The 25180-nt window shown below is 40.0% G+C and overlaps 1 non-coding gene across 1 annotated transcript; it reads left to right on the top strand.

Annotated features, from left to right (window-relative positions):
- Positions 1–973: 973 nt before the first annotated feature.
- On the top strand, positions 974–1076 carry LOC114210379 (U6 spliceosomal RNA). The gene has a single exon (XR_003609519.1). It is a non-coding gene; the product is annotated as a U6 spliceosomal RNA (small nuclear RNA).
- The last annotated feature ends 24104 nt before the right edge of the window (positions 1077–25180 follow it).

The following is a 25180-nucleotide window of genomic DNA, read 5'->3' on the forward strand; positions in this document are numbered from 1 at the left end:
AACCTATAGAATCACCTATATGTTGCCATTTTTCTAATATCGTCTATTGAGGCAACACATGCAAATATAAAAATTAGCAAAACATTTATTTGTATATCGTTTGTCCTAAGCACCCATTGATTCCTGTGGGTCCAAGACTAATGGTATGTGCTAGCAAATTCTCATACTCTGAACTCCCTTATGGCCAATGAGAGAACCAGCCAATGTCGAGAAACAAGTCATAAGAGCTTATGGAACCCACTTTCTCCAGGTGAAGCAAATTTGCTAAAAGTATAGGGATTTAGGAGGTTCTTTGGCTTCATCAATAATATACTGAAACCAACCTGTCTTAAAACTTCCCTACTTGGTGTTGACTCTTGTGATATGGAAGCATGTATTTGTTTCATGATGATAAAATTAAGAAAACAATGAAATAAAATCTTTCTTCACTAAACTCCAACTATCAATCATATGAAATAACTCTGGCATGTAGTATACAGAGCTCACCCAAAAGCTTAGCAGTTTTTGCTGCACAAGTAATGATGTCATAACAGAATTGATTCCAGAATATGGAAAAGAAAGGCCAAGGTCAGACGACATTTTCCTGTCAGGACTTCAACTCCAGTGCCAACAGGAAAGCTCCAAAGTCTCCAATTCCAAATGTATCATTTGGCAGAAATTTCTTTGTAATTTCTGTAAGCTGTTTTTACACATGATTTAATATTTCAGCATCTGCTTTATAGTTACTGAAGGGCAAATATCAGGGCAAACACTTGAGAATTAGCCACAATTATAATTGAATTCAATGAAGAATCCAAGGGAAGGAAAAATAATAGCAATTTGCCCTTCTCTGGCTGTTTGCTTTGAATTAAACTATTATTTGACAAAACAAAGATGAATAAAAAGGGGGTTTAAAACAAAGAGTAGACAAGATTGTCACTTAATACTTAGATAAAGTATTTCAGAAAATTAAACAGTTAAAAAGCATTCAACGGTGCTCACTTTGGCAGCACATTTACTAAAATTGGAACAATACAGGGAAGATTAGCATCTTATGCAAGGATGACATGCAAATTCATGAAGCATTCCATATTTTTTTAATGCACATGGAACTTTTTCCAGAATAGATGACATACTGGGTCACAAATCAGGTCTCAACCGGTACAAAAAGACTGAGATAATACCACACACACATACTTTCAGGCCACAATATTTTAAAACTTGAAGTCAACCACAAGAAATAAATTGGAAGGACCACAGATACATGGAGGTTAAAGAGCATCCTACTAAAGAATGAATGGGTCAACCAGGAAACTAAAGAATTAAAAAAAAATACATGGAAACAAATGAAAATGAAAACACAATAGTTCAAAACCTTTGTGATTAGCAAAGGTGGTCTGAAGAGGGAAGTATATAGCAATACAGGCCTTCCTCAAAAAACAAGAAAAGTCTTAAATACATAATCTAACTTTACACCAAAAGGAGCTGGAGAAAGAACAGGAAATAAAGCCTAAATCCAGCAGAAGAGAAAATAATAAAGATTAGAGCAGAAATCAATGATATAGAAATAAAAAAATAGTAGAACAAATCAACGATACTAACAGCTGAATTTAAATTCTTGAAAGAATTAATAAGCTTGATAAACCCCTAACCAGACTTATCAAAAAGAAAAGAGAAAGAACCCCCAAAAATAAAATCATAAATGAAAGAGGAGAGATCACAACCAATAGCAAAAAATTACAAACAATTTTAAGAAAATATTATGAGCAATTATATGCCAACAAATTGGGCAATCTGGAAGAAATGGATGCATTCCTAGAAACATATAAACTACCAAAACTGGAACAGGAAGAAATACAAAACCTGATCAAATTTATAACCAGCAAAGAAATTGAATCAGTAATCAAAAATCTCCCAACAAACAACAATCCAGGGCCAGATGACCACCCAGCAGAATTCTACCTAACATTTAAAGAAGAATTAATACCTATTCTGTTGAAACTGTTTCAAAAAATAGAAATGGAAGGAAAACTTCTAAACTCTTTCTAGGAAGCCAGCATTACCTTGATCTCCAAACCAAAGACCTCACTAAAAAGTATTACAGACCCTGTAATATCCCTGATGAACATGGATGGAAAAATTCTCACCAAGATACTAGCTAATAGGATCCAACAGTGCATTAAAAGGAGTATTCACCACAACCAAGTGGGACTTATTCCTGGGCTGCAAGTGTGGTTCAACATCCACAGATCAACCAATGCAATACACCACATTAATAAAAGAAAGGACAAGAACCATATGATTCTCTCAATAGATGCAGAAAAAGCATTTGACAAAATACAGCCTCCTTTCTTGATAAAAACTATCTGCTGTGTAGGAATAGAGGGAATATACCTCAATATCATAAAAACCATATACAAAAACCCACTGTGAATATCATCCTCAAGCGGGGAAAATTGAGAGCTTTTCCCCTAAGGTCAGGAACATGACAGGGATGTCCACTATCACCGCTGTTGCTCAACATTGTACTGGAAGCCCTAGCCTCAGCAATCAGACAAGAAAAAGAAATAAAAGACATCTAAATAGACAAAGACGAAGTCAAGCTTTCATCCTTGCAGACAACACGATACTCTATGTAGAAAACTCAAAAGACTCCACCTGAAAATCGCTAGAACTCATACAGCAATTCAGCGAAGTCACAGGATATAAAATCAATGCACAGAAGTCAGCTGCATTTCTATACACTAACAATGAGGCAGAAGAAAGAAAAATCAAGAAATTGATCCTATTTACAACTGCACCAAAAACCGTAAGATACCTAGGAATAAACCTAACCAATGAGGTAAAGGATCTGTACTCTGAAAACTATAGAACACTTATGAAAGAAATTGAGGAAGACACAAAGAAATGGAAAAATGTTCCATGCTCATGGATTGGAAGAATAAATATTGTTAAAATGTCTATGCTACCCAAAGCAATCTATACATTCAATGCAATCCCTATCAAAATACCATAAACATTTTTTACAGAGCTGAAACAAACAATCCTAAAATTTGTATGGAACCAGAAAAGACCCCGGATAGCCAAAGGAATGTTGAAAAAGAAAACCAAACCTGGGGACATCACAATTCCAGACTTCAAGCTGTATTACAAAACTGTAATCGTCAAGATAGTATGGTACTGGCACAAAAACAGACACATAGATCAATGGAATAAGAACAGACAATTCAGAAATGGACCCTCAACTCTACAGTCAACCAATCTTCAACAAAGCAGGAAAGAACATCCAATAGAAAAAAGTCTCTTCAACAAATGGTGTTGGGAAAATTGGATGGCCACATGCACAAGAGTGAAACTGGGCCATGTTCTTACACCACACACAAAAATAGACTCCAAATGGTTGAAAGACTTACTAAATGTGTGACAAGAATCCATCAAAATCCTAGAGGAGAACACAGGCAGCAACCTCTTTGACCTCAGTTGCAGCAACTTCTTCCTAGAAACATCGCCAAACGCAAGGGAAACAAAGGCAAAAATGAACTATTGGGACTTCATCAAGATACAAAGCTTCTGCAAAGCAAAGGAAATAGTCAACAAAACTAAAAGGCAACCAACCTACAGAATCGGAGATGTTTGCAAATGTCTTATCAGATAAAGGGTTAGTATCCAAAATCTATAAAGAACTTATCAAACTCAACATCCAAAAAACAAATAATCCAGTCAGGAAATGGGCAGAAGACATGAATAGACACTTCTCCAAAGAAGACATCCAAATGGCCAACAGACACATGAAAAAATGCTCCACATTACAGAGCATCAGAGAAATACAAATCAAAAGCACAACGAAATATGACCTCACACCAGTCAGAATGGCTAAATTTAACAAGTCAGGAAATGACAGATGTTGGCGAGGATACAGAGCAAGGGGAACCCTCTTACACCGTTGCTGGGAATGCAAGCTGGAACAGTTACTCTGGAAAACAGTCTGGAAAAAAAAAAAAAAAGTCTGAGATTCCTCAAAAAGTTAAAAATAGAGCTACCCAATGACCCAGCAATGGCACTGCGAGGGAATTTTTTACCCCAAAGATACAAACACAGTGATTCGAAGGGGCACATGCACCCCAATATTTATAGCAGCAATGTCCACAATAGCCAAACTATGGAAAGAGCCCAAATGTCCAACAACAGATGAATCAATAAAGAAGAAGTAATATATGTACAACGGAATATTACTCAGCCATCAAAAAGTATATAATCTGCCATTTGTAAGGATAAGGATGGAACTAGAAGATATTTTGCACGGCATAAAGACAAATGGTATATGATTTTACTCATATGTGGAATGTAAGAAACAGAAGAGATGAACATAGGGGAAGGGAAGGAAAAATAAAATAAGATGAAAAAAGAAAAAAAAAAGATGAAAAAAGAGAGGGATGCAAACCATAAGAGATGCTGAACTCTGGACACAAACTGCGGGTGGCTGGAGGGAGGTTGGTGGGGGGATGGGGTAACTGGGTGATGGGCATAAAGAAGATCACTTGATGTAATGAGCCCTGGGTGTTATATGCATCTGATGAATCACTAAATTCTTTTTTTAAAGATTTTATTTATTTATCTGAGAGAGAGAGAGAGAGAGAAACAGCATGAGAGGGGAGATGGTTAGAAGGAGAAGCAGGCTCCCCACTGAGCCGGGAGCCCAATGTGGGACTCGATCCCAGGACTCTGGAATCATGACCTAAGCCAAAGCAGTCGCTTAACCAACTGAGCCCCCTGGCACCCGAATCACTAAATTCTACCCCTGAAACTAATAATACAGTATATGTTAACTACATTGAATTTAAATAGAGAATTTTTAAAAAGCATTCATCACCGTGTATGACACAAATAAATAATTAGCTGAAACATTCTCTATCTTGAGACTGGAATAGATTTTAACCAGCCAAAGTTGTAAAATTCTACAGAAATGAGATCCATCTGATTCAATGCATCCCTTCGATACAGAGAGTAAATTGTATTGTCTTGATCTCAGTTCCAGTGACATTGTGGATATGTTTCTATACTACTACCGCTTAATGACACTGCAGACTTCGATCAAAGACCCTATAATGTGTGGGCACCTCACTTGAGGCTCAGTACCATGATGTAGAGTAAAGCAGCCCAGGTAGCTGTCTTTCCCAATATCCATTCTAGAGATTAGAATCAGTCAATCATGGTAATGGATCCCCCCTTGCTAGTGATTCATTGAGAAAAGATCAGGGAACTCATCTGCTCTCACACTCAAATCTTATCTGATAAAAATTAATACAACAATAATGCTATCAAGTTAGTTTTGTCATGTTCTTCCTCTTAACCAGGGAAGCTTAGAAGGTTAATACAGTTTTTTATGACCAAATGATAAGGGCAACTTATCAAATCCATTGAACTTCATCTTGAGTGACCTTGTGGACGACCTCCCCACAGACCCTGAGTTTGCTCACGGGGGAAGCCACCTGTCTCCTGGGAATGGAAAGGGAGCGGGGAGGCAGCAAGCCCTCACAGCTTGGAGGCACCTGCATGCCCCAAAGGCAGGGAGACCTGTGTCTGAGACTGAGAGGAAATGACCTCTGCCTAGTCTTCTGAAGGAAGAGAAAATGACATGCATTTATTTTCAGAGGATTCCTTCCATACGTACAAATGTCCTCCTCCTTGAGGAAGGATGAAGCCTGCTGGTTATTCGGGAAATGGTGCGCTGCTGAGCTGCAGATACAATGGAACGTCTCTGCTGAAGGACTGATTGTAAGGGAGTTCTGCCGCCTGACAGGACTGGCCTTGAGTACCAGATCTTCTGAGATTTATGTGGCTGGGCACAAGTTAATGTGCTTGACCCCCAACACTGTCACCTCTAAAAAATACTGCTGTGTGATGTCAATGACTGTCATGAAATGAACCTTTGTAAACGTGGACAGCACATTGCCAGGCACTCACTTTACACACTTCTCAAGCTGGGCTCCCTATTCTAAGGGAAGTTGATTTGATTCTTGACTCTTTTATGAAATTTTTGTAAACTCTGTTGAGGCAGAACCATGAGATGTGACAGATTAAAAATGGCGACAAATTCTTAGACACTGCTTTCCGTGAGAGTTTGGATTTAAGTCACTCCTCCTGAATGTGGGTCTGCTGTGAACTGCTTTGACTCCTCGAACAGGGCAGCAGGGATGCTATTCTAGCTTTGGGGTCCAGGCCTCAAGAGACTGGCGACTTCCATTTCCTTTTACTTGGAAGAGTCACTCCTGGAGACCCCACGAGCAGTGAGATATACCACCCCGTGGGACCTGAGATTCCATGAAAGGAGACAGGTGCCCAACAGACTAGGCCCCAACTATTCCTGGCCCTACACATTTGAGATATTCTGATTAAGGGCCCAGATAGTTTGTGGAGCAAAGTTGAGCTGTTCCAGTGAAATCTGTCCAAAATCTCAAATCTGTAAACAAGGAGATAATTGTTGCTGTTTCAAAACAGTGTCTTAGTATCCGCATGTAGTAACTGTCACCTGCAATGCGGGGTAAGAAATTTTAAATAGGGCTTAGATTTTAAAAACCTGTGGATGAAGCTGGTCGAGTAAAGGTCTAGAAGGGGGAGTTAGAGCGTCAGGGATGGCGCTAACCAGCATGAACCAACTGGTTCAGGCAGACACAGCTGATGTTTGCAGGGAAGTCGGGGAGCCATGCAGTTACAGCTGCGAAGGTAGGATTGTGACAGGGAGGCTTGGAGAGGGCTGTGGAAGGCTGCTGGCTCTGTGCAGAGACTGCGTCCCCATCTCTGCAGGTCCACAGCCTGGGAGCCGGTCAGGCAGGACCGGCTGCTGGAGAAGAAGAGGTGGATGTGGATGTGGATGGAGTTGGGCCTGCCCAGGCATATGTGTGTCAGCCCTCCCAGCCTGACCACTGAAGGTCTTCCCAAAATCCTGTACCAGCCCTCCTTTGGCTCATTCTTACCTGGAACAATACTTAGAAGGGGGTCCTGAAAAACATATTTCTCAGCACAGTACAGTTGATAAGGTAAAATCCAGCACATGTTCAACATACAGCACAGGGGAAGACACAAAAAAATACACGTTTTTTTTCCCCTTAATTCAGGTGGGTCACCATTTGTCCATAATAAAGAGTATATTCGATTTACCAAAACTTGAGAAAGTTAGAAGACTTTCTCATCTCCCTTTGAGATTGCTACAAATAAAAGTATGAATACAAAGAACTGAAGTTAGATGTGACTGTAAGTGTCCAGTTTATAGGGAACTGAGAAATGAGGGTTTTGTTTTTTGTTTTTTTTTCTGGTAAACACTGCTTTGGAGGACACGGGGAAGATGGGAAACCAGAATGGGACTCTTTACTTTTCTACCTCGAATTAGAAGGAAACCTGCCCTAGAAGCTACCTTGACCTCTGGTTCTGTAGGCAGAGGGGAGAGAAGGCAGGACCTTCAGCCCGCGTGGGTCCTTCACTGGTGACAGAGGCCAGAAGAGAGTCTGATGAACCAGAGCAGAGCAAAGAGGAGCGAGGAACGAGCTTTCATGCCGTCAACGCGCAGTCACTCTGTGTACTAATGAGTGTCTGTGTGTGACCTGAACCCTGCCCGGGGCTTTGGGGAAATGGACGGGAACCAGCACTGTTCATGGCAGGCTTCTGCCCCCATCCCAGTGGCACAGGAGTCAAACACATCTCCCAGTGCCTGTGTTTCCTAAGAACGCGTATGGGTTAATTGCATATTGCCCTTGGAACTCATACTATAGAATAATATATATCCAACGCACAAGGGAGAAACTTATGTAAAAGAGAAGTCTTCAGAGGACTAATTTTCAAAGTGCTTAGGCAAGAGCACATATTATTTATAACAAATAAACAAATAACAAATAATTAGATTTGATATTCACAAGGGAAAGATTATACTCAAATACGATATGACAGTGTTCAATTTTATCCATGAAAAAATAACTAGAAAGAAAATCTGATGGTTTATTAGGAGAAAGTACTGAGTTGAAAACAATATGATGTAGGCAAATTAATATGTTAATTAATATGTTAAAACATCAGCTCAAATGAGTAAGGATGGTACAGACTATGGTGGGAAACTTTTTGTAAATAAGTAAGAGAGTAAGGGTTTATATTTGGTTATATTCTCTCGTGCCATCTTGCTAAACTCCAATAATTGAAGAACAAATCTTAGGGTGAGTTTATAAAAGAGGCTTCATTCTTCTGACTTCCTCTCTTTATTATACAATTTTAACAAATTTATTCAGGTGTAGTTGATATTCAATAAACTATACTATTTAAATGTACAATTTGACACTTTGGCTTTAAGTATACACTTGTGAAGTCATCACCACAATCGAGATCATGAGTATACTCACAGTGATCTTCCAGAATTTTCTTCCCTATGACCTCTCCCTCCCTCCCTTCACCCTCATCCCTAGGTGGCCATCCATCTGCTCTCTGTCACTACAGATTAATGTGCATTTTCTATACTTTCATGTAAAGAGAATCATATCATATAGTATGTTTTTTCTGGCTTCTTTCACTCAGCATAAGGATTTTTAGATTAATCCACATTGTTGCCACCATCCAGGTGCATTCTGGTGAACTGATGAGTACTATTCCACTGGGTGTTTAACCAGCACTGTTGATGGTTAAACCAGCCATGAACATCCAAGCCTATGTAGAAGCACGTGATTTCATTTCTCTGGGGTAAAGATTTAGGGGTGGAATGGCTGTATCATATGGCACATGCATGTTTGACTCTTGAAGTAACTGCCCAACTGTTATCCAAAGCAGTTCTGACATTTTAATTCCACAGTAGTGACTGATGGTCCTCTCCCTCACCTCTTCGGAACATGCTGTGGTGGTGTGTCTTGCTTCTTTCCCTCCCTTTCTTTTCTATTTTTTTTTTTTCTTTCACTTCTTAGTTAAGTGTGAAGAGGTATAAAGCATGGGCTTAATTTGCATTTTCTAATGACTAACAGTGTTGAACTTGTTCCTATACGCCATCCGTATATCTTCTTTGATAGAGTGTCTACTCAAAATCTTTTTCCATTTTTTTTACTTGTTTTCTTATTTTTGAGTTTGAAGTATTCTCTGTATATCCTGGATATGTGATTTCTATCAGATCTATGATTTGAAAAAAAATATTTTCCCAGACTTTGGATTGTCTTTACATTCACTGAAGAAAGTAAAACTTATCATTATTTTTTAATGTACCATTTCTGAAAACATCTTTGTTCACTCCTGGTTGCTTCATATTCAGCTTCATGTACCGTTTTTTTTTCATTAATTTCTGTACTGTGTGAAATATGGCTTGAAGTTTCTTTTTTTACAGAGAGATATACAATTGTTCAGCACCTCTGTTGAAAAGATGATCTTTTCTTCACTGAATTGCCTTTTCACTTTGTTGAAGTTGAGTTGCCCATATGTGCATCTATTTCAATTCCATTAATCTGTTTGCCCATATTTACACCAACGTTACATCGTCTTGATTACTGTGGCTTTATAGTAAGTCTTGAAATCAGGTCTTGTAAGTCCTCCAACTTTTCTTTCTTTTTATATGTTGGATTGACTACTCTATGTCTTTGCATTTCTATATAAAATTTAAGATCACTTTAAAAACTCTACCAATATGTATGTTGGAATTTTGATTGGTATTGAATTGAATTTTAGATGAATTTGGAAAGAACTGATGTCTTAATAATATTGACTTCTCCAGTGCATGGAAAAGGGGTTCTATTTCCTAATAATTTCTCTATGTCATCTTTAGTGTCTTCATTTTATGTCTTATATTTTTGAGATACATCTCAATGTATTTCATAATTGGATGTTATTATATATGATACTACTTTTGAAATTTCAATTTTGATTGCTTTCTGAAAACAAAGTACAAAGATTTATTTTGGGTTTTTTTTTTTAAGAATTTTTTTAGAGAAGTTTCAGATTTACAACAAAGTTGAGAGGGAATTACAGAGATTTTTCCGTATGACCCCTTGCCCTAAAACGTGCATAGTGTTCCCCATCATTAACATCACTCAACAGAGTGGTACATTAATTACCAAGAATGCATCTACAGTGACACATCATGATCACCCAAAGTCCATAGTTGACTTAGCGTTCACTCTTGATGTAGTGTATTCTGTGGTTTAGGACAAATGTATAACCATCATTATAGTATTATATAGAGTATTTAAACTGCCCTAAACATCTTCTGTGCTCTGCTATTCATCCGCACCCCACCCCTCACTCCTGACAAGCACTGACTTTTTTATCGTCTCCATAGTTTGGACTTTTCCAGAATGTCACGTACTTGGAATTCCACCATATACAGCCTTCTCAGATTGGCTTCTTTCACTTAGTAACACGCATTTAAGGTTTCTCCCTGTCTTTTCATGGCTTGATGGCTCTTTTCCTTTTGGCACTGAATAATATTCCATTGCCTGGATGTAAGTTTATCAATCCAACACCTATTGAAGGACATCTTGGTTGTTTTCAGGTTTTAGCCATTATGAATAAAGCTTCCATAAACATATGTGTGCAGATTTTTGTATGGACACAAGTTTTCAGCCCCCAGGAGTCTATAGCAAGGTGTGTGATTGCCGTACTGTATGGTAAGAGCATGTTTAGTTCTGTAAGAAACAGTCTTCGGGAGTGACTGTACCCTTTTGCATTCCCCCATCAATCGCTGAGCTCCAAATCCCCACCAGCATTTGTTGTCAGTGTTCCAGATTTTGGCCATTCTCATAGGTGTGTAGTGGTATCTGATGTGGGGCATGTTTTCATATGTTCATTTGCCATCAGTATATCTTCTTTGGTGAGGTGTCTGTTGAAGTCTTTGGCCCATTTTATCAGGTTAATGGGGAAAGTAAAAATGTAGAGCAACCACTGCCTAAGGAACACGTTTACAACAAAATGATACAGAATGTAATGTCTTTCTGTACAAATCTTAAAAATAATGTGTTGTACTGGTCTATTGATCAAAACTGGCTTCTAGGGGAGGCGGAGCAAGATGGTGGAGGAGAAGGAGACCTAGATTTCATCTGGTCTCAGGAATTCAGCTGGATAGGGATCAAACCATTCTGAACACCTACAAACTCAACAGGAGATCAAAGAGGAGAGTAGCAACAACTCTCTGAACAGAGAAGCGACCACTTACTGGAAGGTAGGGCGTGCGGAGAAGTGAATCCGAGGCGATATTCGGGAGGATAGACGGCAGGGGAGGGGCCTCCGTCGGCCGCTTCTGGCAAGTGCTAGAGCCGCGGAGCACAAAATCGGACCTTTTAGAAGCCGGCTCCGCGGAGGGACGGCGCTGCAGTGGCTAAGCGGGGGTGGAAGCCTCACGGGACAGTGGGGTCTCAGGAACCTTGGGGTCACAGAAAGACCGGGGGTGCCTGAGTGCGCCAGAACTCCCAGGTATCGGGGCGGGAAAGACGGCTGCAGAGACGGAGCCGAGGCGCGGGCTCTCAGCTCGGGGTGGCCATAAACTGTGATCCGCGGCCCAGTCGGGGCACTGCTCCTCCAGCAGGGACCCAACAAGCGGCAGATCCGGGGAGACTCCCCTTCCTTCCCGGGGAGGAGCGGCGCGGGAGCGCACCGCAGGGATCTGCTGGGTTTGGAGACTCCACACGGGGTCGGGTGCCAGAGATAGAAACGCTCGGTCACAGGCCGGGTGAGCACGGAGTGCGGCCGGAGACCGGGGACACGGGAGTGACTGCTTTTCTCTGGGGGCGCACTGAGGAGCGGGGCCCCGAGTTCTCGGCTCCTCCGGGTGGAGACTGGGAGGCCGCCATTTTTGCCCTGGTCCTCCAAGGCTGTACGGAGAGCTTGCAGGGAACAAAAGCTCCTGAGATCAAACCCCAGCAGCTTGCTTAGCCCGGACCAAAAAGGGCGGGGCAATTCAGCCTCCGGCAAAGATATTTGAGAACCACGGCAAGAGGCCCCTCCCCCAGAAGATCAGCAGGAACAGCCAGCAAGCCAAGACCAAGTTTACCGATCAAGGAGAACGGGAGAACTCCAGCGCTAGGGGAATACTGCACATAGAATTCATGGCTTTTTTTACCATGATTCATTAGTTCATCAAAGTTAATTTTTGTTAACTGTTTTTTTTTCTTTTTCTTTTTCCCTTTTTCAACCAACATCTTATCAATCTCTTTTAAAAAAAAAAACAAAACTTTTTATTTTTCATTTTTAGAGTCATATTTTATCCCTTCATATTAGTTACCCTTAATTTTGGCATATATATATAAGTTGTTCTCTCTTTAAAAATTTGAGATACAATTTCTTCTAACAGATAGAAATATACCCTAAATCATTAGTGTATGGTTCTGTTCTAGTCTCCTGCCTGATCACATTCTCTCCCTTTTTTCTTTTTTTTTTTAAATCTTCTTTCTTTTTTCAAACAACTTCTTATCTTATCAAGTCCTTTTATGAAATCTTTTATAATTTTCATCTTTACAGTCATCTTCTATCCCTTCATTGTATCAACCCTTATTTTGTACATATATGTCTTTCTTCCTTTAAAATTTTAGGAGGCACTTTTTTCTAACAGACCAAAATACGCCCAAAATCTAGTGTGTGGCACTGATCTATGCACTAGCCTGATCATATTTGATCACATTCTGCTTTTTTTGTATTGTTCTGTTTTTGTTCTTATCTTTTTTTTTCTTTTTCTCTTTCTTTCCCTTTCTTTTCCCCTGGTTTCAGGTCTTTTCTGATTTGTATACAGTATATTTGCTGGGGACGTTGTAAACCTGTTAGCATTTTGTTCTCTCACTCATCTATTCTCCTCTGGACAAAATGACAAGACGAAAAAAATCACCTCAGCAAAAAGAACAACAGGTAGTAGCGTCAGCCAGGGACCTACTCAATACGGACATTAATACGATGTCGGACCTAGAGTTCAGAATCATGACTTTAAAGATACTAGTTGGGCTTGAAAAAAGCGTGGAAGTTATTAGAGAAACCCTTTCTGGAGAAATAAAAGAACTAAAATCTAACCAAGTCGAAATCAAAAAGGCTATTGATGAGGTGCAATCAAAAATGGGGGCACTAACTGCTAGGATAAATGAGGCAGAAGAGAGAATCAGTGATATAGAAGACCAAATGATGGAAAGTAAAGAGGCTGAGAAAAAGAGGGAGAAACACCTACAGGATCACGAGGGCAGAATTCGAGAGATAAGTGATTCAATAAGACAAAACAACATTAGAATAATTGGGATCCCAGAAGAAGAAGAAAGAGAGAGAGGGGCAGAAGGTATATTGGAGCAAATAATAGCAGAGAACTTCCCTAATGTGAGGAAGGAAACAGGCATCAAAATCCAGGAGGCACAGAGAACCCCTCTCAAAATCAATAATAATAGGTCAACACCCCGACATCTAATAGTAAAACTTGCGAGTCTCACAGACAAAGAGAAAATCCTGAAAGCAGCTCAGGAGAAGAGATATGTAACCTACAATAGTAAAAATATTAGATTGGCAACAGACCTATCCACAGAGACCTGGCAGGCCAGAAAGGACTGGCAAGATATCTTCAGAGCACTAAACGAGAAAAATATGCAGCCAAGAATACTATATCCAGCTAGGCTGTCATTGAAAATAGAAGGAGAGATAAAAAGCTTCCAGAACAAACAAAAACTAAAGGAATTGGCAAACACGAAACCAGCCCTCCAAGAAATATTGAAAGGGGTCCTCTAAGCAAAGAGAGAGCCTAAAAGCAGCAAAGATCAGAAAGGAACACAGACAACATACAGTAACAGTCACCTTACAGGCAATATAATGGCACTAAATTCATACCTTTCAATAGTTACCCTGAATATAAATGGGCTCAATGCCCCAATCAAAAGACACAGGCTATCAGATTGGATTAAAAAACAAGACCCATCCATATGCTGTCTGCAAGAGACTCATTTTAGACCCAAAGGCACCGCCAGATTGAAAGTGAGGGGGTGGAAAACCATTTACCATGCTAATGGACACCAAAAGAAAGCTGGGGTGGCAATCCTTATATCAGACAAACTAGATTTTAAAACAAAGACTGTAATAAGAGATGAGGAAGGACACTATATCCTACTTAAAGGGTCTATCCAACAAGAAGATCTAACAATTGTAAATATCTATGGCCCGAACATGGGAGCAGCCAATTATATAAGGCAATTAATAACAAAAGCAAAGAAACACATTGACAACAAGACAATAATAGTGGGGGACTTTAACACCCCCCTGACTGAAATGGACAGATCATCTAAGCAAAAGATCAACAAGGAAATAAAGACTTTAAATGACACACTGGACCAAATGGACTTCACAGACATATTCAGAACATTCCATCCCAAAGCCACGGAATACACATTCTTCTCTAGCGCCCATGGAACATTCTCCAGAATTGATCACATCCTAGGTCACAAATCAGGTCTCAACCGGTACCAAAAGATTGGGATCATTCCCTGCATATTTTCAGACCACAATGCTCTGAAACTAGAACTCAATCACAAGAGGAAAGTCGGAAAGAACTCAAATACATGGAGGCTAAAGAGCATCCTACTAAAGAATGAATGGGTCAACCAGGAAATTAAAGAAGAATTAAAAAAATTCATGGAAACCAATGAAAATGAAAACACAACTGTCCAAAATCTTTGGGATACAGCAAAGGCCGTCCTGAGAGGAAAGTATATAGCAATACAAGCCTTTCTCAAGAAACAAGAAAGGTCTCAAATACACAACCTAACCCTACACCTAAAGGAGCTGGAGAAAGAACAGCAAATAAAGCCTAAACCCAGCAGGAGAAGAGAAAACATAAAGATCAGAGCAGAAATCAATGAAATAGAAACCAAAAGAACAGTAGAACTGATCAATGAAACTAGGAGCTGGTTCTTTGAAAGAATTAACACGATTGATAAACCCCTGGCCAGACTGATCAAAAAGAAAAGAAAAATGACCCAAATCAACAAAATCATGAATGAAAGAGGAGAGATCACAACCAACACCAAAGAAATACAAACAATTATAAGAACATATTATGAGCAACTCTATGCCAGCAAATTAGATAACCTGGAAGAAATGGGTGCATTCCTAGAGATGTATCAACTACCAAAACTGAACCAGGAAGAAATAGAAAACCTGAACAGACCTATACCACTAAGGAAATTGAAACAGTCATCAAAAATCTCCCAAGAAATAAAAGCCCAGGGCCAGATGGCTTCCCAGGGGAATTCTATCAGACATTTAAAGAAGAATTAATACCGATTCTCCTGAAACTATTCCAAAAAATAGAAATGGAAGGAAAACTTCCAAATTCATTTTATGAGGCCACCATTACCTTGATCCCAAAACCAGACAAAGATCCCATCCAAAAGGAGAATTACAGACCAATATCCTTGATGAACATGGATGCAAAAATTCTCACCAAAATACTAGCCAATAGGATCCAACAGTATATTAAAAGGATTATTCACCACGACCAAGTGGGATTTATCCCTGGGCTGCAAGGCTGGTTCAACATCCGCAAATCAATCAACGTGATACAATACATTAACAAAAGAAAGAACAAGAATCATATGATCCTCTCAATAGATGCAGAAAAAGCATTTGACAAAGTACAGCATCCTTTCTTGATCAAAACTCTTCAGAGTATAGGGATACAGGGTACATACCTCAATATCATAAAAGCCATCGACAAAAAACCTACAGCGAATATCATTCTCAATGGGGAAATGCTGAGAGCTTTTCCCCTAAGGTCAGGAATGCGGCAGGGATGTCCACTCTCACCACTGCTATTCAACATAGTATTAGAAGTCCTAGCCACAGCAATCAGACAACAAAAAGAAATCAAAGGCATCCAAATCGGCAAAGAGGAAGGCAAACTCTCACTCTTTGCAGATGATATGATACTGTATGTGGAAAACCCAAAAGACTCCACCCCAAAACTGCGAGAACTCATACAGGAATTCAGTCAAGTAGCAGGCTATAAAATCAATGCACAGAAATCAGTGGCATTCCTATACACCAACAACAAGACAGAAGAGAGACAAATCAAGGAGTCGATCCCATTCACAATTGCACCCAAAACCATAAGATACCTAGGAATAAATTTAACCAAAGAGGCAAAGGATCTGTACTCAGAAAACTATAAAATACTCAGGAAAGAAATTGAAGAAGACACAAAGAAATGGAAAAACGTTCCATGCTCATGGATTGGGAGAAACAACATTGTGAAGATGTCAATGCTACCTAGAGCAATCTACACATTCAATGCAATCCCCATCAAAATACCATCCACTTTTTTCAAAGAAATGGAACAAATAATCCTAAAATTTGTATGGAACCAGAAGAGACCCCGAATAGCCAGAGGAATCTTGAAAAAGTAAAGCAAAACTGGCGGCATCACAATTCCGGACTTCCAGCTCTATTACAAAGCTGTCATCATCAAGACAGTATGGTACTGGCACAAAAACAGACACATAGATCCATGGAACAGAATCGAGAGCCCAGAAATGGACCCTCAACTCTATGGTCAACTTATCTTTGACAAAGCAGGAAAGAATGTCCAGTGGAAAAAAGACAGTCTCTTCAACAAATGGTGTTGGGAAAATTGGACAGCAACATGCAGAAGAATGAAACTGGACCATTTCCTTACACCACACACAAAAATAGACTCCAAATGGTTGAAAGACCTAAACGTGAGACAGGAGTCCATCCAAATCCTAAAGGAGAACACAGGTAGCAACCTCTTTGACCTCAGCCGCAGCAAATTCTTCCATGAAACATCACCAAAGGCAAAGGAAGCCAGGGCAAAAATGAACTATTGGGATTTCATCAAGATAAAAAGCTTTTGCACAGCAAAAGAAACAGTCCACAAAACCAAAAGACAACCAACAGAATGGGAGAAAATATTTGCAAATGACATATCAGATAAAGGGCTAGTATCCAAAATCTATAAAGAATTTATCAAACTCAACACCCAAAGAACAAATAATCAAATCAAGAAATGGGCAGAAGACATGAACAGACATTTTTCCAAAGAAGACATTCAAATGGCCAACAGGCACATGAAAAAGTGCTCCACATCGCTCGGCATCAGGGAAATCCAAATCAAAACCTCAATGAGATACCACCTCACACCCGTCAGAATGGCTAAAATTAACAAGTCAGGGAACGACAGATGTTGGCGGGGATGTGGAGAAAGGGGAACCCTCCTACACTGTTGGTGGGAATGCAAGCTGGTGCAACCACTCTGGAAAACAGTATGGAGGTTCCTCAAACAGTTGAAATTTGAGTTACCATTCGATCCAGCAATTGCACTACTGGGTACTTACCACAAAGATACAAATGTAGGGACCCGAAGGGGTATGTGCACCCCAATGTTTATAGCAGCAATGTCCACGATACCCAAACTGTGGAAATAGTCAAGATGTCCATCGACAGATGAATGGATAAAGAAGAGGTGGTATATATACACAATGGAATATTATGCAGCCATCAAAAGGAATGAGATCTTGCCATTTGCAACGACGTGGATGGAACTGGAGGGTGTTATGCTGAGTGAAAGAAGTCAATCAGAGAAAGACATGTATCATATGACCTCACTGATATGAGGAATTCTTAATCTCAGGAACAAACTGAGGGTTGCTGGAGTGGTCGGGGGTGGGAGGGAGGGGGTGGCTGTGTAATAGACATTGGGGAAGATATGTGCTACGGTGAGCGCTGTGAATTGTGTAAGACTGTTGAATCACAGATCTGTACTTCTGAAACAAATAACGCAACATATTTTAAGAAAAAAGAAAAAGAAGAAGATAGCAGGAGAGGAAGAATGAAGGGGAGTAAGTCAGAGGGGGAGAGGAACCAGGAGAGATGATGGACTCTGAAAAACAAACTGAGGTTTCTAGAGGGGAGGAGGGTAGGGGGATGGGTTAGCCTGGTGATGGGTATTAAAGAGGGCACATTCTGCGTGGAGCACTGCGTGTTATGCACAAACACTGAATCATGGAACACTACATCAAAAACTAATGATGTAATGTATGGTGATTAACATAACAATAAAAAATTTTAAAAAAAGAAGATAGGAGGGGAAGAATGAAGGGGGGGAAATCGGAGGGGGAGACGAACCATGAAAGACAATGGACTCTGAAAAACAAACTGAGGGTTCTAGAGGGGAGGAGGGTGGGGGATGGGTTAGCCTGGTGATGGGTATTAAAGAGGGCACATTCTGCATGGAGCACTGGGTGTTATAAACAGACAATGAATCATGGAACAGTACACCAAAACAAATTATGTAATATATGGTGATTAATATAACAATAAAAAAATTAAAAAAAAAACTGGTTTCTACTCCCTTTCCATGAATTTGAAGAGCTGTTTTGTTTTCTCTTTTGGTCAGTATTGAAAAAGAATTACCCAGTCTTACTATAGCAGTTAAGTAAGTGTTACCTTGTTACTAGAGAGATGAGGTCATGCCTCTTCCAAAATATTGGTTATTTGCATTAAATACATTTCCTTGTAAATATGTCCATAGGAAGTTTATTTTACAGAATAAATTGAGCAAGCCAGTGTAGATATGGATTATGTAAACACAAACCAACTGAGGGTAGAAAAGAAGGCTGAGGCTAGGGACTTATTTGGAAAGAAGTAGGTTAGGTTGCTCCAAGAGAGGATCATGAGCATGTTGTTAATGGACATGACTTCTCTTGCAGAATGGCACATCTATATTCTTGCAAGAATGCATCATATAAGCATCCAGAACTTGAGACATGATTTGAAGAGCTGCTATGTTACCTTTCCGGTACTCTCTGGCACTTGGTTCAGAACCAGGAAAACACCCAAAATCATTCCCATTGTCATGTAACTTGGATCAATTATTTCTCCCTAACACTATCAGGGTGGCTTCTGTGTTCTTTGACTCTCTTTCCCTGGAGATTCTTACCGTTGGCATCCTTTAGGAAATAACCTTGCATGATAAAATTCTAGGGTCCTAGCTCTGGTTTTGAAACTAAGGAAAACATAGCTGCTTCTGAAAGCAGCCAGCCACAGTGACCATACAAAGGATGTGGTTGTCTTTGCATTGGATGATTTATTTAAGTTCCAATTAAAATTATTGGTTGCAAGCTAAGGTCTCCAGGGCTTATGTGCTCATTCAATCTGTTTAATGTGCTTATTAAACTACATAAATCCCTTGCCAGATCTAAAAATGTGATTTCTTTTCTTAGGTTGAACACACACAAATATCTATCTATGGTCAGTTTGTTCCATAACATAAGTTTTTATATTGCATGTTAACTCTTTTTAATGCTACCATCAGGGAACAAAGCCAGTATTTTCTTTACAACTCACCCTTTTATAGTGAATTTTTGTCATCAGCATTTATGATAAATTCAGCGGGCATAACTTACATGCAACGTATGCAAATAGTTCCTGTTAACATGTTTCATTTTGTATACCAAATATAGGTGTAGAAAGAGACTATGTGACAGCCATTATGAACATGCACGTGTTATCTCTATGTGGATAGACTATATCCTATGTGGGGAAAATACACGTGGTCTGTAGAGTTCAGTCTCTACGAGACTCTTACAAAGCCCTCCCTTATGTAGCCCAGGCTCATTGCTTAAAGCTTTCTACTCATTCTTCTTCAAACACAGCACTCCTCAATCATTCAGTAACATCAGGATCCCATAGGCCACAATTCTAGAGTTTCTGATTTAGTAGGCTTGAAGTAGAAGCCCCAGATTTTCCTGCCCAGTGGGTTCTCTGATGATGGTGACCCTGCTTGTTCAGGGAGCCCACTTTGAGAACACCCACTCCACCATAAGTAGTGATTTCCAGCTCTGGCCTTTCTCCGTCCCATTTCCTGCACCTGGAAAGCTCTGCCCAGGTATGAATGCTCATTACCACTCAGGTTTACACTCAAGTGTCCCATCCTCAGTGTGTGTTTTCCTGACACATGGCCCATCTAAAGTAGCACTCCTGGGACTATTCTCATTAATTTTCTATAGAACTTTTCTCTCTCTGTCTCTGTGTCTCTCCCTCTTTTGAACACACATTCATATATTCACATTATAAAAACATGTGTTTGCATACTCAATACTATACAGTATACTTATAAATAATTAAAGCAACATAAAGCTAGTTTTGTTTATTCACTTATTTTCATGTAATCTGCCTTCCTCGATGGAATCCTCATACAGAGGATTTTTGTTTGCTTGTTTGCTGCCATATCCTCAGCAAGTCAAACAATGCCTGTCACATAATAGACTTACAATAAATATTTGTTCGATGAATATATATCTTGTAAATCTGCCCATATTCCCTTTAAAAACAAAACAAAAAGCAAAGCTGAAACAATTATGGAGACTGAAATTTGAGGACCTATAGAAAGCTACATGAAAAGTCAACTGAGCTGGCCTTTACGGAGCAGAGGAATGGTGCAGGGAGAGGACATGAGCCATGGAATAATAGTTCCTGGGCCTCAGCTTGGACGACATCGCTTGCCAACAGTGAGCACACAAACAAGTCTCGGTTTCTTCACCCATGCAACGGGAATTAGGATTACTACATGGATATGATGATTCAGAAAGATAGTCTTTAAGATCCATGTGGTCATGTGAGCCCTAAAGAACTCCCATGGAAATGATGCTGTTGCTTCTCTCTTGACATAGGGACAAGAAGTACCATTACAATGGTATTAACACAATGCTTGAGTCCCTCAGACACCCAGTATTATACATACGAGGGCGATTCCCTTGGAGAAGTTGATGTACGTTCATAACACAACTGTGTCGATCACATTACTGATTAGATATATCCATTCCCCATCCCCTGGGCCACGTGCAGACAACTCCTCTTTGTCGCTTGACTCTGGGCTTGGCCATGAACTGAAGCCAATACGTTGTCAGCAGGCCTGATGGGTTCATAAGCTTGCACAGGCCTTAGGTCCTGGTGCTGTCTCTCTTGTACTTTGCCGGGGGAATTACACGTTCAGGGCGGCCTGGCAGTCCCAGAAGAGGATGACAGACATGTGGAATAGAGTCGCCCAGATGAGCCTGCATACTAAATACAGATTTATTGTATCTTAAACGGATTTTATGGATCATAGAATCAACTAATATAACATCTTACAGGAAAGTACAATCAGAGCATATTCTAGATGATAAAGTGTCTGAAGTTTACCTATAGCTCTTTTGGGAAAACATATTTTCTCACCAAAGAAAGTGTATTTAAACAAAAGCTCTTTCACAGGGTTGCTATGAACTTTCTTTCTTTTTTTTTTTTAAGATTTTATTTATTTATTTGAGAGAGAGAGAGAGAGAGCGTGCACGTGAGAGAGGGGAGGGTCAGAGGGAGAAGCAGACTCCCCGCCAAGCAGGGAACCCGATGCAGGACTCGATTCCGGGACTCCAGGATCATGACCTGAGCCGAAGGCAGTCGCTTAACCAACTGAGCCACCCAGGCGCCCTTGCTATGAACTTTCAATGGGATGATGCAGGCATGAGGAGTGCTCTCAGTCGTGATCGTATGCACGTAGCAGGTATGGTGCTAAGCCCCATAGCTCTCCTCATCCTTGTAATGGCATTATGAAACAGAAATTATTATCATTCTTATGTGTCTCACATAAAGTAACCGGGATTTATAGACGTTTAGGAACTTGTCCTTGGCCAAGCATCTAGGAATTGTTTGCTTGCCTCTCAGTCTGGAGCCCAGAACACTAACTGCGTGTCTGGGCTCCAGCCCAAATGCATTGCTCTCTTCCTACCTCCCTCCTTTCTAAGTCCACTCCAAACAAAACTGCCTAATATTTAGCATTCAGAAAACTTTCTTAATAGTTGTGCTTTAAAGAGAAGTAAATATGAGCCACATATATGTTCTTTTAATTATTTTGAAACTTAACTTCTAAAAAATGTTTTTGCTATTTACGTATGCAGGAGGTGGGGGTTCCTCATGTAGCTGAGAAGTTACTGACAACTTTAAGGTCACTGTTCAAACAGAAATTAAGCGTTCCAGCATTATTACATTTTATAATGCTGATGGAATGTTACCTACAACCTCAGTTGTTTATATAATTGTCCTCTGGAGAGTTTTAACATGTAACTTTCTTCAGTATCAAAGACAGACTTATACATTCCTAGAATAAGCCAAAAATACTTCAAAGAAGTATTCCCTCCAAAAAGATGGTGGTTCAAGACCAATCTTTTATATATACTTCCAAGGAGTATGTCTAAAGTATTTGGAAAAAAAATTTTGAAGGAAAAAAATAAGTGCAGGTTTTCAGATTAACGTATGGTGATTCCATACCCTACTTTCCTTGTAATCAGAACAAGCTCAGCCCTTTCTTGATCCTCCTTTCCTATTATTGGAATTGTCATGTTCTTGTTAACTTAATGGATCAATCCTCTCCATTTAAAATCACAAGGCAATTCTCTCATTTTTTTCTTAGATATTTGGACTAGTTTCTTCCTGTCTTGATCAGATAATGTTCAAAATACTCACCCATACCAGTAAGTACATGGTTGGTCAGTATGTTTATACTTTAATGTTTGGTTTATACTGCCTACTGTCATTCCATGTAAGTCGATGGCAATGTGAATACTCATTTTAGAAAACAGTCTACCTGCAAATGCAGGCATGATTTGTGTTTTCTTAGTCAATTAAACGTCAGCCTTGGAAAATATGGAGCGTAATTTTATAAATGCTTATCTTTGTGGGGCAATTACTTTGAAACTTTGACATTTGTCATTAAGTTATATTGCCAGAAAAAAATTCTTGTACTCTAACCAGAAAATAGCTTCATTAATTATCATCAATCATGGGGAAAATCAATAGGTATATAATCACATGCCATGGGTCATGTGAAACCCACAATTCCCAGGGAAGGAATTTAAAGGTTAAAACATACACTGACAGAGCTGGTATAAGCCAGTTTGGATGGAAACGTAACAGTCCTCAAAAGGAGAAGACTTCTGACACTTTTGTGGAGCGGAGTCAGGGCGGGCTTGCAGATGAGAAGCAAGGAGCTTCCCAGGAACATGTCACACTGCACTAGCACCTCCTGCCCTCCAACCCAGCTTTTTGAGGTAATTTTCTGTGCGAGGAAAGAGAGAGAAGTTTGCTAAAACTGAAAGCAACATAGTAGGTGTCCGCTCTGTGTTAAAGGAACCTAAACCTCCCCTATGAAGGCTGGATGCTCCAAGCAGGAGCCTTGTGTAAGTCCAGCGGTAACAAGGACCTGGTCCCTTTCCATCCAGATGCTTTTCTGTGCTTGTTTGCTAAAGGTCTGCGTGCTTTTCACCCCAGGCGCCCCTGTTGTTTACAGAGATTTGCAGCATCAGAACTGAACCCAGAGGCAGAATGCCAGGAGTGGGTGTGCAGTGGGTGGGAGCTCTTCTGCTTCTCACAAAGAGAATATTCTTTTCCAGAAGCTTTTATCAGACTTTCTTTTAAAAATCTCATTGAACGGAATTGTATCACATGGCCAGTTCTACCGGCCCGGGTAATTCAGAAGGAAAACTCACATGGCCAGTTCTACCTGCCCGGGTAATTCAGAAGGAAAACTATGTGCTTTTCCAGGCTTTATAGTGGAGGTAGGGAAAAAAAGAATAGGTTTGGGTTTTTTTGTTTTAATTGGCCATAAACACCACCTACCACAAACTTAGCTCTGGGGCTTCACTGTGGCAGAGGAACAGAAGAGATTGCTAGACGGGGCGGGGGGGGGTTCCCTAGACAAGAGGTACAGAGAGGTAAGGCAGGAATGGCAATTAAGAAACTCCAGGCAGTGGTGAGATGACAGGAAAGTCAAAGCCAGGCCAATTGCCTGGCAGAGCATCTGGACAGAAGACAGCACATCTGGATAGGGCAAGCTGCCTCGAGGACATGTGAGTTCTGTCAATCACTCCTGTGTAATAATGTAAAGACATAAGGTGAAGGATTGCAGACTTGCCTTTTGGTATATGACTAATTAGTCTGCAGGAGAGTTCTAGTGCTGTCTGCACCCTGCATAGTCCTCTCCCAACCGAGTGTTGGAAGGACCCCTTAACAGGACGGGCATCATTCTTGTGATTAGGTTACATAGCAAAGGTAAAGCATTCTACAGATGCAACTAAGGTCCATAAGCAGCTAATTTTGCATGATCAAAAGGAGATTATCCTGGGCTGGTCTGACCTACTCAGAAGGCTTTCCTCCTGGGCACATGGGTGAAAGCAAGAAGCCCTGTTTTTTGAACTGTCTGTGGGGACAGCAGCTCCCAGGAGCTGAAATCTCAGTCCTACAGTTGCAAGGAGTTGCATTCTGCCAATATCCTCCACAGAGGTGGCAGAGGACATTGCACCCTGGTCAACACCTTAATTTCAGCTCTGTGAGACTTAGAGCAAAGCGCCCAGATAATCCGTGCTCGGGCTCCTCATTCATAAAAACTGAGCCAATACATGACTGTCATTTTGGGCTGTTTAATATGTGCTTAAAGGTATTTGGCTTAATATTCCCTCTCTGTCAGACTTTCAGAGAAATGCTGGCCCCATATGCTCTATGTCACCTGATGAATACGCCTCTCCTCCCATAGAACCCAACAATGGATGGGCTGTGTTCCTTTTTCCTTTAGTGAATAAAATAAGGTTCTCATTGAACACAGCCATTTTAAATTCACAATTATATTAAATAGGTGCCGACAAATTTCCTTTTTCATTGGAACTTGTTTAACAATATAAGCAGTGATTGAAATAATATCTCCAAACAGAATATAACATATGTAGATTTAAGTACTTAAGGAATTACTTCATATTTTTATGTGTTTAAAAGTTGGAGGGAGAACAAGCACTTAATAGCCTCTTCATTATTTTCCTAGATACAGCCTTTTTCAGGATAAAACGGGAATTTTAGAGAAATAATAGCAAGAAATTGGAACTCATTTAACTTGTTCAGCACTATTAATTAATCATGTTGCTATGGATCATCACCTAACATGAGTGATCAGATGTCTTGAATAGTAGACAAGATCCTATTCTCTTCTCACACATTTGATTTAGAATCTGATTTATTTAGCCCTATCTCATCAAATGAGAAAGGAGAAATTTACTATGAAATAACGGCTGTTAATTTATTTAGAAAGACCTGAGATTTTTGGAATCAATCTTCTGACTCAATTAATTAGGTAATTTGGCTCTAACTGAACTTGAATCTGGAAAGGACTAGAGTTGTTACCTGTGTAAAGACC

Source organism: Eumetopias jubatus, unplaced genomic scaffold (genome assembly GCF_037043125.1).
Source record: "Eumetopias jubatus isolate StellerSeaLion01/CBP00866 unplaced genomic scaffold, mEumJub1_p1.0 scaffold_17, whole genome shotgun sequence".
In the NCBI taxonomy this organism is placed as follows: domain Eukaryota; kingdom Metazoa; phylum Chordata; class Mammalia; order Carnivora; family Otariidae; genus Eumetopias; species Eumetopias jubatus.